This window comes from Marmota monax, unplaced genomic scaffold, assembly GCF_021218885.2.
Source record: "Marmota monax isolate L192 unplaced genomic scaffold, Marmota_monax_Labrador192_F-V1.1 WCK01_AAM20220418_F8-fsc00103, whole genome shotgun sequence".
Taxonomy (NCBI): Eukaryota; Metazoa; Chordata; class Mammalia; order Rodentia; family Sciuridae; genus Marmota; species Marmota monax.
This window is the reverse complement of record NW_026694286.1, coordinates 6,273,702-6,287,213: the sequence shown is the minus strand read 5'-3', so window position 1 is coordinate 6,287,213 and position 13,512 is coordinate 6,273,702. Positions and strand designations below refer to the sequence as shown.

The 13,512-nt window shown below is 39.0% G+C and overlaps 1 protein-coding gene across 7 annotated transcripts in view; it reads right to left on the bottom strand.

Annotated features, from left to right (window-relative positions):
• Ptprm (protein tyrosine phosphatase receptor type M) overlaps positions 1–13,512 on the bottom strand; it is an 821,378-nt gene that overhangs the window by 50,588 nt on the left and 757,278 nt on the right. The gene's annotated exons all lie outside the window — the stretch shown is intronic.

Sequence of the window (13,512 nt, the reverse complement as noted above, 5' to 3'; positions counted from 1 at the left end):
AAAGGAGAACACTGAAACGGCAGCTAGACTTTTAGAGACATACTCATTCAGTCTGTTTGATCCCCACCTATTCAAGAGATTTGGCTTTGGCATTTATCCATTCCCCAAATATAAGGCCTATTGGCAAAAGAGGGGAGATTTGCCATCATCAGGTGCAGCAAAAAGAATGTCATGTACTCTGAAGATTATTCTTGAAATAAGTGTTTTAGAAATCTTCTGAGCAATGATGTCATTATTACAATACAAATACGGGTCCCAAGATACATCTGAAGGGACACTACTTCTTAGAGTATCTAGTGCTTCTTTTCTCTCATTGTCAGTCTTCACATGTCTCAGGGTCATAGTTTAAATCTATGACCTTGTGCAAGTCCCAGGACTATTCTGGCTCTCTTTTCTTATATGCCAAAGATTGTGGATCACATATTGGGTGTAATGATTCTGGCTCCTAAAATTATTGGACTACATGCCCCCTCATACAAATTCTGTGGCAAATTATTATCCTTTTTTTACATATATTTAACTCAAAACTGGGAGAGACTGAAGAGAGAAGATGGAGATTTCAGCACTGTGGCCGAAGTTTGGCAAAGCTTGGGTCTCAGGTCTCTAGATTATCCTGCCAGTCATTTAGACAACCCAAAAGCCCTCGACAAGCAGAATCCCATCTAGGGACTGCTGGGGATGCGGAGAAATGAGATACAGTTCTCACACTCCTGAAGAGAGATGTGTAAACATAAAACCTAATTCAAGGCAAAATGAGAGGAAATGGGGAAAAAATGTCCTGCATTCAAGAAGGACATTTGCTGCTAAGAATAAGCTATACCCTGCAGTGTGCAAAGCGGGGGTGGGGGGGCAGACTGACTTTCATGTGCTCCTGTGAGCAGAACAGAGAAGGGCTATTGCAGCTCTGAGACCATTCCATATTGTGACCAATGATGGTGCCAAGAAACTATAGCTGTGCGCTGCCTGAGCAGGTAGGAGTGTGGCTGGTGCTATAAACACTCTCAGGCTGCAATGAATTTATCCCAAGTGATGTGTCCATCTTCCACACACACAGTGCCCCCTCCTTAGGCACTTGATAGACACATAGGCAGGTGACTGCCTGCATGCATCCCCAAGACTATGGCAGACAAAAGTCAAGGTGGCAGAGTAAAGAGATAGAGGACCAAAGTTCTGTCTGGCCAAACTGCAAATAGACAAGAAATCAGACCCAGATGGAAATCAGGATTTTCCAGGATTGGCCAGCTGTGGCAGCACAGTGAGAGAGTCTGCAGAAGACAAGTGACAGGACTTGACAATGGTGACTCTGAGGCAGATCTCAGGCATAGGTGGCTCCAAGGGCTCAGAGAGAAATGTTAAAAGAGCTGATCTGCATACAGCTCACAGTTACCTGGAGAGTCCACAGAGCATGTTCCGAGAAACACTTGTTATTCTGACCTGCAAATTTGCTTTGATCCTATAATATCCCATCACTGTGGCAATATGAGAGATAGCTGGCACAAATGTGTCAGATGAATTATAGCACATCAAGAATCATCTCCTAAGTCTGATTTGGAATTCATTTATATTTGAAAAAATATGAATTTTGCCTTTTTTCCTTTTTAAAGGGACCTATGGATTAGGCTGCATTACCAATAACATTGCACAAAAGGGTAGGTTAAATGTAGGTATATTTCTGTCAAATAGAAATTTCTGTCACAATATAATGAATCTATTAAATGTATAGTTATATACATTAAATTAAAGTTAGTTTATCCCAGAAAGAAGAAATCAAGGGAAAGGGAGTACCAAATGGAAATTTCCCTTCTATGAAATAAGTCGTATTAAACCAGCTTAACATGTTCTCTTGTAATTATTTTTCCACTCCTCTCCAAATATTCACTGAGTGTTTTTGATGTGTCCAGCCTTTTGGAATTCATGAAGGAACTCACCTGGCCCCTGCTCACAGAAGCCTGTGGTCAGGCAGGGGACCAAAGGTGTCTTGCTCCTTCCCAGATAAAACTCGTCCATAATCAGATTGTAAATGTCTTGAAAGTGCTTCTCTTCTGTTTTCTGACTAAAGCAGTTGACAGGTCACATAACAGAGCCATATGTTGCTTACGGGGATACATTCTGAGAAATGCTTAGAAGATTTCATCATTGTGTGAACATCCTGCAGTGCACCAGCACACACTGGGATGGCAGAGGCTGCTGCATGCCTAGGCTCTATCATGGAGCCTATTGCTCCTAGGCTACAAGTCTGTGACTGCTTTAGACAACTGTACCAAAATGATAACTACTTGTGTCTTTAAACACATCTGAATATAGAAAAAGAATAGCAAAAATACTTGGTGATAGGAATTTTCCAGATCCATTATAATATTATGGGAGGAATGCGGTTTCCTAGGTCTGAAACATTGTTGTTGAGGTACACAACTGCACCAGCATGTTAACTGGCTGCATACATGCCAGGGAGAAGACCCAGCAGGAGAGATGAACAAAGACCCCATGGGTTTGGGTTTCTAACACTGACAACAATAGACATGGGAGGTGTGAGGAAAAGATATGAGACCAATCCTGTCTTCCCAACTGGAAATTTAATTCACTGTGACCACTCATACAGAATTCAGAAAGACAAATAGAAGTTTGCACTTGGAGTAGACAGCAGTTTGCTGTTCCCAATATGGTAAAGGGCATTTCTGAAGCTAAGGTAAGGCTGTGTGAGGACAGGAGTGTGTGTGTGTGTGTATGTGTGTGTAGGTGTGTGTTATTCACACATTTGGAAAGAATCTTTTATCAGCTCCTGGGAATGTGAAAGTTGCAAAAGAGATCTGTTCTGGTTTCCCCATAAGCAAATATGAGGGAGGGGAAGAGCTAGCTTCAAACAAAAATGTAAATATGTAACTATATTTATGTATACATTTATTTGAAAGAGTATCATTAGAACAAAGTTGACAGAAGTTGGCGAAAACATTAAAATATGAAGTTTTATATAGGAAACCTCATTACTTCAAGTTATAAAATATAGTAGTATTAGTTTTAAAATACTTACTACACTTTCGATAACAATGAAGAATAAAACCATGTGGTTTTCTCCTTGCTTTACTCTGGGATTGTCTATTTCCCTTTAGTCTCACATTTTTCAAAATCACCAGACAATCTGTTTTGCAATTGTATTTGTTCCTACATTTCCTATAAAGGTTTGCCTATCAAAAGTAAGCACATCTGATAAGCAAATTGGATCAATGGACATGAAGTGACCAGTCTCTAAGGATTAAATCTTTTAGGAAAAGTAACTATTTCTGGGAGCAGGGAGATCATCTAGGAGATCTCCCTAGATGCAAAGCTCTCACTTGCAGATCCACAGGAAACAACAAGATGTACATAATATCTTTATTAAATGATTGCAAGAGTTCTCCAAAGGAGCCACATACTCTCCCAGGACTCCTTTCCTACCACATGCAGGAAAAACACACAGTACTGCTGATTCTTGGGTAAAGGAACAGAAATGTGCTTGGGAGGTAAGGTTAATTTATTGTGCCAGTTGATAAATCAGTGGCTTGATATGAGCAATATGGAGAACTTCTGGAAAGAATGTATTCTCTCAAAATCAGTTTACTTTTGTCAGATTAGATTGTTTTCAAAAGAAGATCTATAAATTCTTAAAGAAGAGATAGAACATCTTTTATGGTCTGCATAAATTAAAATTTAGATCAATCACTGACAGAACTTGTCTCAATGGTACCTAATCTTACTGTAACATTCTCTTCCAGGTTTTCTACAAAATTCACTTTTAGCAGAAGCATAAATGGATGGCCCTTCCCAAGGCAGTGACATTGCCTACATCTTTGTACTGAATCATTTCCTTTTAAAAATCCAGACTCCCTATTTGTCTTCTATTGCTGGTTCTCAGATGAACACAGTGAGCACTGTGGGGTTCTGGAAGCCATGTGGATTAATGCACATTTGGAGGCAGATGTATCTGTTAGTCAAATGGATCTCTTAACCAGAATGAAAAAAGAAAAAAGAACTATTCTTCATATAACACGAAACTTTAGAGTTCCTTTGGTCAGTTTGCCTTCAAGGAAGTGAAATTAAAGTTCAGAGGTAAGAACTGGCTGGTTCACATTCACCTGGACACTCTCACAACACCTGATTCAAAGAGTCACAGCCTGTCCCTCCCCAGCTCCATGAGGACTTTGGTCGTCACCTGTCACAGGTTTCCAGTCCGCCAGATCCTGCTGTCAGCAACATCAGTCTTGTTTAGATCTTTCCCTTCTTCATCCTCTCCCCAAGAGAAGAGAAGGCTAGCTCCTTGCCCTGAGTCCCTGACCCTCCCTAAAACAGGTCTTTCCCCAGTTCCTCCAGGGTCTCAGTCATGGCCTTGCTCCTTTTTTCACCTGGAAAACTGATGTTCTCAGGAGCGTGTGCCATCCCACATTTGTCATTTATGTTTTCATTCCATTTACTGAAGTGCGTCTGCACCTGCCTCTCTGGGCTCAGAGGAGGAGATGCCATCCCCTGTAAGGATGAACTGATCTGTGCTCTGGCTCGCTCCCTCCTGCCTCCTTGCAGACAGTCTGCATCAACTGTATACTTTCCAAGATTTCCAATCTTTCCCTCACTCCTAATTCTTTCCCTTAACATGTTTTCAGAGGTCTTCCACCTCACGGATATCCTGATATTTAGCTACCTGCTGTCCCAGGCACTATGTTTGCTGGGAACATGAACTGGAAAACCCCTCCAGCCTCAACTCCAGGTCTAGATGACACACCTCTTTTATGAACCACCACAGTACTCTGCAAAACTTTTTTCACAGCATTCAATCACTTTGTCTGGCTCCCTGTTCCTGTGCACTAGCACAGGCTTCATTTTTGCTTGCAGCCACAGCGTTTTTTGAGTATTCACCCTGACTGGGAAATATATGTGCTTGTTCACCAATGGAATCTCCTATCTTGTCTGTGATTTTTTTTTAAAGAGAGAGTGAGAGAGAGAATTTTAATATTTATTTTTTAGTATTTGGCGGACACAACATCTTTGTTTGTATGTGGTGCTGAGGATCGAACCCAGGCCACACACATGCCAGGCGAGCACGCTACCACTTGAGCCACATCCCCAGCCCTCTTGTCTGTGATTTTCTTCTGCCACTTCTCCCTTTATTATTTTAATTTCTGATTGCAGTTTCTTCATCTTTTCAGCCCCCCAGTTATGTTTATATCTACCTGCTATGGTATGAATATGGTTCATGTGGACAAACTCTCCCCTGAAATGACACAAGAATTCAATCTCCAATATTTTATATTAATGGTATTAAGAAGGTGGAAACTTAATCCCATTATAGAGTTTAGTGGTTTGGAAAGCGATTAGAATAGATTAGATGATTAGGATAGAGGCCCCATGATTGAATTCCAAGTGGCTTTATAAAGAGAAGGAAAAAGGTGGACACAGAGATACTCAGGTGTTCCCATGATGTGATGCCTCTAATAGGGACCCTTAGAAAAGCCTGCATAATGCTGTTTCAACTTCCAGCTTCGAAAACTGTGAGCTACATTCACTTCTTTTCTTTACAAAGTAGCCTTCCTCAAGTATTTCCTTATCGTAATGAAAAAAAAAAAATGACCAACATACTACTAGATCACTAAACAAACACACACACACACACACACACACACACACCATGAGCACTATAATCACTGTCTTGACCCAGCTTCCCTTTCTAGGTATTGCTCTATTTCTCTTTGATTTACCTCTCTAACATGAAGCTATGATTGTGTCTTTACCACATATTTCACCACTCTTCCACTGCCATTGGGTTCCTGTTCTGTCACACAAAGGAAATCCAATAAGTGCCAGAAACCTAATAGAGAGGCACTGTGGACTCGTGAAGAGAGCCTGGACTCTGAAGCCAGACAGATCTAAGTTCTAGCTCTATGCCCTGGGCCAGATGATTTGATTAATAAGCCTCAATATCTCTATTTTATAAACAGAAATCTTTAATATGGACTTAGGGTAGTTGAGCTAAGAGAAATAAAGCTTGTGAAAGCATTTGTGGGACGCCTGGATGAACATTTTTTATCATGTACCATCTTCTCTTTCCCTCTATGTGCCTGGTACCTGTAACCCACTCATTCTTCTGCTTAGAATTGAGACCCCATTCTTTCCCTCTGCCCTGATTGGCCCCAGATGACATTCTTACTGCTCTCCTTGTCTTGAGTCCTTTGTTGTCTCAATGGTACCTAATCTTACTGTAACATTCTCAAGGTGGCTCTGGCTCTCACTGGGCTCTATAATCTTTCTTGGTCTGTTTCTTGGATTGTGCCTCATTTTTTTCATCTTGATACCCAGCCCCATTTTGTGCAAAGCCTAGCAGAGAGCAGAAAATAGAAAGGGAATCTCCAGGTTTACAGTTTATTTCTGTCTTCAGCTCACATCTCTCTCCTGAGCTTTCTGGAAAGCCCACATTTGTTCCTTACTCATGGCCACAATGAATCATGGTACCTTTTCCTTAAACGTGCTATTCTTTTCTGGGGGATGGGAAGAATCAAGAAAGGTTTCTTCCTTAGAAAAGAGCAGTATTTTAAATTAGTATTATAAGAAGGATTACATTTAAATAGGCAGAGGAAAGAAGGTCAGGACTTTGCACAGACCAAGACAAAAGCCACTAGTCACATGTGGTTATGGAAATCTAAATTAAAAAATACTATATGAACCTAAGAATTCAATTTTGCAGTCACAATAGCCACATTTCAAATGCCCAAAATCCCCCTATGGCTGAGGGCTCTAGATAGGACAGTGCCAACACAGAACACTCCCATTATTGTGATAGGTTCTCTTGGTTAGCTCTACTGTACACAAGCAGACTGCACTGAAGGCAAGAGAAACACAGTGTGGGGCATGTTTTTTAGAAAATGTCAAATACTTGGTGTGTCAGTCAGTTTTCTGTTTCTGTAACAAAACACTGGACATAATCACCTTAAGACATGAATATTTTCTTCTGGACAATAGTTTTGGAGGTGTTAGTCCATGGTCGGTTGGCCCCGTTGCTTTGTAGCCTGTGAGAGGTAGCACATCATGATGGGAATGTGACAGAGGAAGCCCATTCTCTTCACGTTAGGAAAGCAGAAGAGAGATTTGGGGTCCTAATATTCCATTCAAGGGCACACCCCCAATGGCTGGAAGACAACCCAGTAGGCCCCACATCTTAAAATTTCTATTACCTCCCATCAGTGCTACTCTGGGGTTTAAGCCTTTAATACATGTACCTTTGGTGAACATTCTACATCTAAACCACAGCACTTAGTTTTCATGACATCTTCATTATTTGTAAGAGAATGTTAGGGAATAAGCTCTGGGTGTGTAGGACTGACACCATAATGTGAAGGGCAAAGACTAACTAGATACTGAGATTTGGACTGTATTCTTAATTCAACAAGAATAACTGAGGGATTCTGAGCATATACATGGCAAGTCAAAAGCCAATGTTTATAAAAATTAATGTAGTGATGAGATATAGAATTGACATACTAACCCAAAAGTATGTTGCTGCTGATGTAAAAGACTGAGTAAAATTGAGCTACCAAGGAGGAGCCATGAAAGCAGGAGGTAGATGCACATTCAGATGGTATTTACAAGGCTTGGCAGTGTATTGTGTTGAGTACAAAATAAAATTCATTTTCCATCATAGATGATAATAAGAGGTAGTGGGGAGTAGGAGTCTGGGAAGGAATGACAAGTTCCATTTCTGAGGTGCTTTATTTGTGCCATTCATGAAACACACATCTAGAGATGGCCACTGAGCAGGGAAAAATTCAAGTGTGAAGCACAGGAGGGAGGAAAGGCTGCAACCAGCTTTATTCTTATGGTAGTGGAAATGGGTACAGTGGTTAGACACAAAGTAGAGGGCTGCATGAACATTAATGAATCAAATCTTACTATAGTTACTCAAGTTACAAAGTATCAATCTTAAATATCCAGCTCATTTAAAAACATGTATAAAAGGGACTAGTGGGAGTTCAAGAAAGGAGAATTTCAACAATGTCTACAGAAACAATTAGGCCCTTCTCTTTCATAGATAAGTTTGATGTCTTGAAACAAGTAGAGATATTTTGTAGTTAAAAAGTATTAATGCATTTTTGTACTGGTAGGCATGACTTAAGTAATTATCATTGTTAAGTAATATTTCCACATTTTATAAAAGGGCAACCTTGCTCTCTCTTGCGTCTCTCATTGGTTCTAGATTTGGAGGCTATTGCAGAAAAGCAGATGTTCTTTGTTGCATGTAATAGGGGCACCTGGAATCTTAGTATACCTTCCCTGTGTGTGATTTAGAAAGATGACTTTTATGTCTAGTGTTTATGTCTAGCTTTTTTCTTTTAGTGAGAAATATTGTTAAAGCAATTTTAGGTTAGCTTCCTTGGGCAGATAATATTCTTTGAAGCATCCACTCCCTCCTCAACTGTGACAGAGGTTAACATTTCTGGTCCCTAATTCCCTTAACTATAAAACATTTTATCATCTTTTGTCAGAACTATTCATGGTGACTCAACAATAATTTTCCTAAATGACTGTGAGACCTCATTTGGATTTTTAATAAACAGTCACATTCTAATGAGGTCTTCATAAAACTGACTAAATATGTTTAGAAATCATTAGCTTAAATTACTGGTGCCAAAATCTCCTTTGGGAGTCCTGCAGATTTGGTTATGAGACGTCTGGCAGATGGATTAGTTCATTGTGATGGCAGAGTTTTTGGATCTCCACACAAGCAGAATAACTGGGAATGCCTGGGAACTAGGCTACTGGAGAAAAAGCTTAATGCCCCTCAGGTGGGTTCATTAAAGAGGGAAACAATCACAGCACATTCCAGTGCCATTCACATGCCAGGTGTGCAGCTGTTGGCAGGTGCCAGGAAAACTGACAAGGGTCCTTTCCCAAAACACAGAGGCTGAAAGGGGATACATGGTGGTGACAAGGATGTTTTAGATAATGATAAATCCTGGCAGATGTACCAGGGACCCCGCTGAAGGGGAGTGTAGCATCTTTGTCTCTTGTACCAGGTGCTGTGACAGGGAAGGCCTCCCAGTGGCTTGAACACCAGCAATTAAAGCCACCTAATGCAGAGTGCTTCAGGGCAAGAATGGGAAGAAGCAGGTCCCCAGCTCTGACTTAATGAATCAGCAGCAAGTCTGTGTAAACAAACACACATCTGCCTGGCTCATGCTTAATTCATGAAGGACGCACCATGTGCAGAACACATGTTAAGTAGGTAGCTGTTGCCCTTAAAAACCATGTCATTTTGATTTCTTGGATGATTTGTTGTTGTTTTTATGCATGGAAAATAGAGACAATGTTCCTAAACAAATGTGCAGGATTAACAATGGGAAACAGCATGGAATAAGGTGAGTCTCTTTTCCTGAAAGTAGTATGACCTCTTGTCAAAACCCCCAAATCATGCCAGACATTTCAAGGAGAGACACCATTAATGTCATTACTAATTGAAGACAAATCCATCCAAGGAGCTGAAGGCTTTGAGGTGACGCCTCTTCAGAGCTTACCTACATCCTCACCAACCTGGTAAGAATCTGGAAGATTTTTTCTTTTTCTGTTTTCATAAGCTTACCAGACCTAAAATTACTTTTGGGGAATTCAGTTACTGTGAAGTACAAGAAACACTGGGAAAGTCATCTCCAGCTACCTCCTTCTCCCCATCAGATATGAACAGTCAACAAATATTTATGAAATGAATGAAGGATTCAGAATTGAGTGCACATTTTGGCAGAAGAAACGTAGTATGTGAAGATGAGGAAAATATTTTGCATGGCTATATTAATTAACCTAGCCCATGATAATTGCTCTGTGACATTTATGTTGAAAATGTTATCATGGATTCACTTTGTGGACATTCACTGAGAGCCAGGATCACTGTGAGTAAGGAGAAATCTTTGAGTAAGGCTGTCTCTTCCCTCAAAGGAGCTAGCATTTTGATGGCATTGACATGTTTTGCCTCCAATTGTAATTTGTTACTGTCATAGCAAAAAAAGTTAGATTTTGTGCTGGGGTGAGGAGTAATTATATACATCACTGCAAGTATTAGGTTTGTTGATGGAAATGTAAAGGTTAAGCTAATGTCTACATTTACTAAGTCCTGATAATATGTAGGACGTTCTTCAACTGCTTGACACATAGAAGCTAATTTAATCTTTACAAGAACCTCATGGAGAAGGTTTTATGGACTGAAGATGTGTGCACCCTCCAAATTCAAATGTTGAAGCCTTAACCCCCAGTGGGGCTATATCTGGAAAAAAGGCCTATATGGTAGTAATTTAAATTAAATAAGGTCATAAAGGTAGTACCCTGATCTAATAGAACCAATGTCATTATAAGAAAAGACCCCAGAGAGCTCCTCTTTCCCTCAGGCCACATGTAAAATCACAGAAAGAAGGCAGCTACTGAGAGCCAGGGAGGTAGCCTTCCCCAGACACCCATTCCTGCCAAAATATATCCGGATTTCCAGCTTCCATAACTGCAAGAAAATAAACTCCTGTGGGTTAAGCCTTCCAGCCTATGGTACTTTGTTATGGCAACCTGAGCTGGCAGATTCTCAGGTACCATCATACCCCACTTCCTAGAAGTGGTAGGAGAGACCTCTTCTAGGCTGGTAACACAGCAAGCACCTGCTGCACCAGGCTGTGAGCCAGCTCCCAACCAGGCTCCTAGTAGAAACAAAATCGAAAGAAAAGGAACAGTTTTATACTTCTGGAACTTTAAATGTTGCTTTGTATGTTTTTATGATTTACATAATGGTATCTCCCCTCTTGTCATAGTACTTAATATAGCCTTAATTGTACAGAAAATATTACCTGTTAATAGAGTCAAATTTCCAATCCTTTTCTTAATGTACTGTTCTTTTGATTTCTATGAAATGTACTTAAAAAAGAAAGAAAGAAGAAACCAAATGCCTTAAACTATTTCTTCTGCATTTTTCCTTAAAAGTTTTAAAGCTTTATTTCCTATATTTTGGTCTTTATTTGCTATACATTCAGTGGCATTTTATGAAGGAGGGACTTATTTTTGGTTCACATGGGTAACCAAAAGTCTCAGCTCACTTGATTGAAAAGTTTAGCTTTCCCTACTAATTATATATCTTTCTACTTAAGCCTGCAGTTGACATCTAGGTTCTCTGTTTTGACATATTGGTCCATTTAGCTCTTCCTATCAATTTGTGACACCTATAATTTTCCCTTATCCTGTAGTCCTTGTCTGGTATTGATTTCAAGTTTGTCCTAGTCTCATAAAATAAAGCAGTGGAGCAATTTTTCATCTTCAATTCCCTTAGAATAATTTTTATAACATTTATAACATGTACATATATTTTATACATTTATAAAATTTATGAAATTTCACATATTCATATCATTTATAAAATTTGAATGATCTATTTATTGAATATGTAGGACCTATAAATATATTTGGGTATGGTACATTTCTCTAAGTCAGTTTTAAATTGTACTTCAATTTTTAAGTAATTAGTGTTTAGTTACAACTTGGAAAATCATTTTTTAAACTAATATTATTTTTTTTAGTTGAAGTTGGACACAGTACCCTTATTTTATTTATTTATTTTTATGTGCTGCTGAGGATTGAACCCAGGTCCTCGCACGTGCGAGGAGAGTGCTCCACCACTGAGCCACAATCCCAGCCCCGGAAAATCATATTTTTTAAGAAAAGTACTTAATTTATTAAATTTGTTATTGATATTATTCTGATACAAAGCACTAGTCTACTTCTTGAATTCTCTATATATGGGCATCTTCCTTTTATTTCTGATCTATTAGCAGAGGTTTGTATTTTATTGATACTTATTATTATTGCTTCTTTGCTTTTTATTTCATAAGTTTATGCTTTTATATTAATTATCTTCTTTTTTCTCTTTTTTGTTTTACTCTGTTCTTCTATCTTCTTGAATTAAATGTTTGACATTTCTTCTTTTCTAATAGTAGCATTTAAGGATTTTTAGGTACTGTTTTAAATTGCATCCTACAAGATTAATACACACATGTCTCAGTATCTGTGGGATAATCTGTTTCAAGACCCCCTGTAGATATAAAAATTAAGTCCCTTATATAAAAAAATCACAGTATTTGCATATAATTAAGGCCCAACCTTCCTTCCATATACTTCAATTCATCTCTAGATGACTTATAATAACTCATACAATGTAAATGTTGTATGAATAGACGTTATACTATTTAGGGAATAAAGACAAGAAAAAATATGTACATGTTGAGTATAGATGCAATTTTTTCTAAATATTTTCTTTAAAAAATTTTTTGTTTAGTTGTAGATGGACACAATATCTTTATTTATTTATTTTTATGTGGTGCTGAGGATCGAACCCAGGGCCTCACACATGCGAGGTAGGCACTCTACCACTGAGCTATGACCCCAGCCCCCCAAATAATTTCAATCCACAGTGGGTTGAATCCATGAGTGTATAACTGTACATGAGGGCGAACTGTACATGATACTTTATGGTGTACAACCCTAAGTATTTTCTGATTTGTATTAGTTGTTTTACTTTGAACCAAGAGTTAGGTTGGTTCAAAGTAAAGTAATTTTCGTCAGGATCCTAAATGAAAACTCAGGATTCACTTCCCTGTCATTTTCTGAGATGGCTGGTGTTCTCTTCCTTCCCCATCCTACCTTCCTATTGGCCTAGTCTGCCCTTTATCTGAGTTTCCTCCTTTTGTGGGTTTTAGTGTTAAATTAGCATTACACAGGTCCAAGATGATATTTTCTACCGTTGGTGGGCTTTAAAACTCAAGATCCAAAATCAGGCACACTGTGGCTACCCACCTCTCACCAGGGTGAACACAAAGCATCCCTACCAGCCTCCCAAGGGAAGCTGCAATGTCCATTCTCCCTCTGATCACTAGTCTTCACTGTACTTCTGGGACCTGGTAGTTTTCTTTATTCTCTTGAATGTTAAGCCACACATTTTTCATATATCTACACATACACACACACACACATACACAATTAGACAAATGTATGAAAATACATGTTTATATTTTTATCTAGAACTTCTAGATGTTTCTAGTAGATTTCAGGCTATTTAGTCTGTCACTGTTGCTAGAAATAAGGATTTCCTACTTACTGATTATCTTGTTATAAGAGAATTGCAATGCTTCTCTTCTTCCTGGTTTCTGCCTCCTGATTTCTTCTGAGAATCTTAAAAGACAATACCTCTCTGTTTTTTAACCCAATATTTCAACTTAGTGGTAAACTGCTTTGCCTAGCATGTGAGAGGCCCTGGGTTCCATCCCCAGCCTTGAAAAAAAATTCAATTCTAGGCTAATTTGTAGGCTGCATTTGTAAAGTGCAAATCATGTTATACCATCTTCTCTAAGAAGTGACTTGGTTCTTCTCTTGAGCCTAACTACAGAATTACAATTATTATAAATCAGGCAATGACATCCTATGTATTTTCTCATTTTAAAATTTCACTTTGCAATAATCTTGTGGCATAGCACTGCT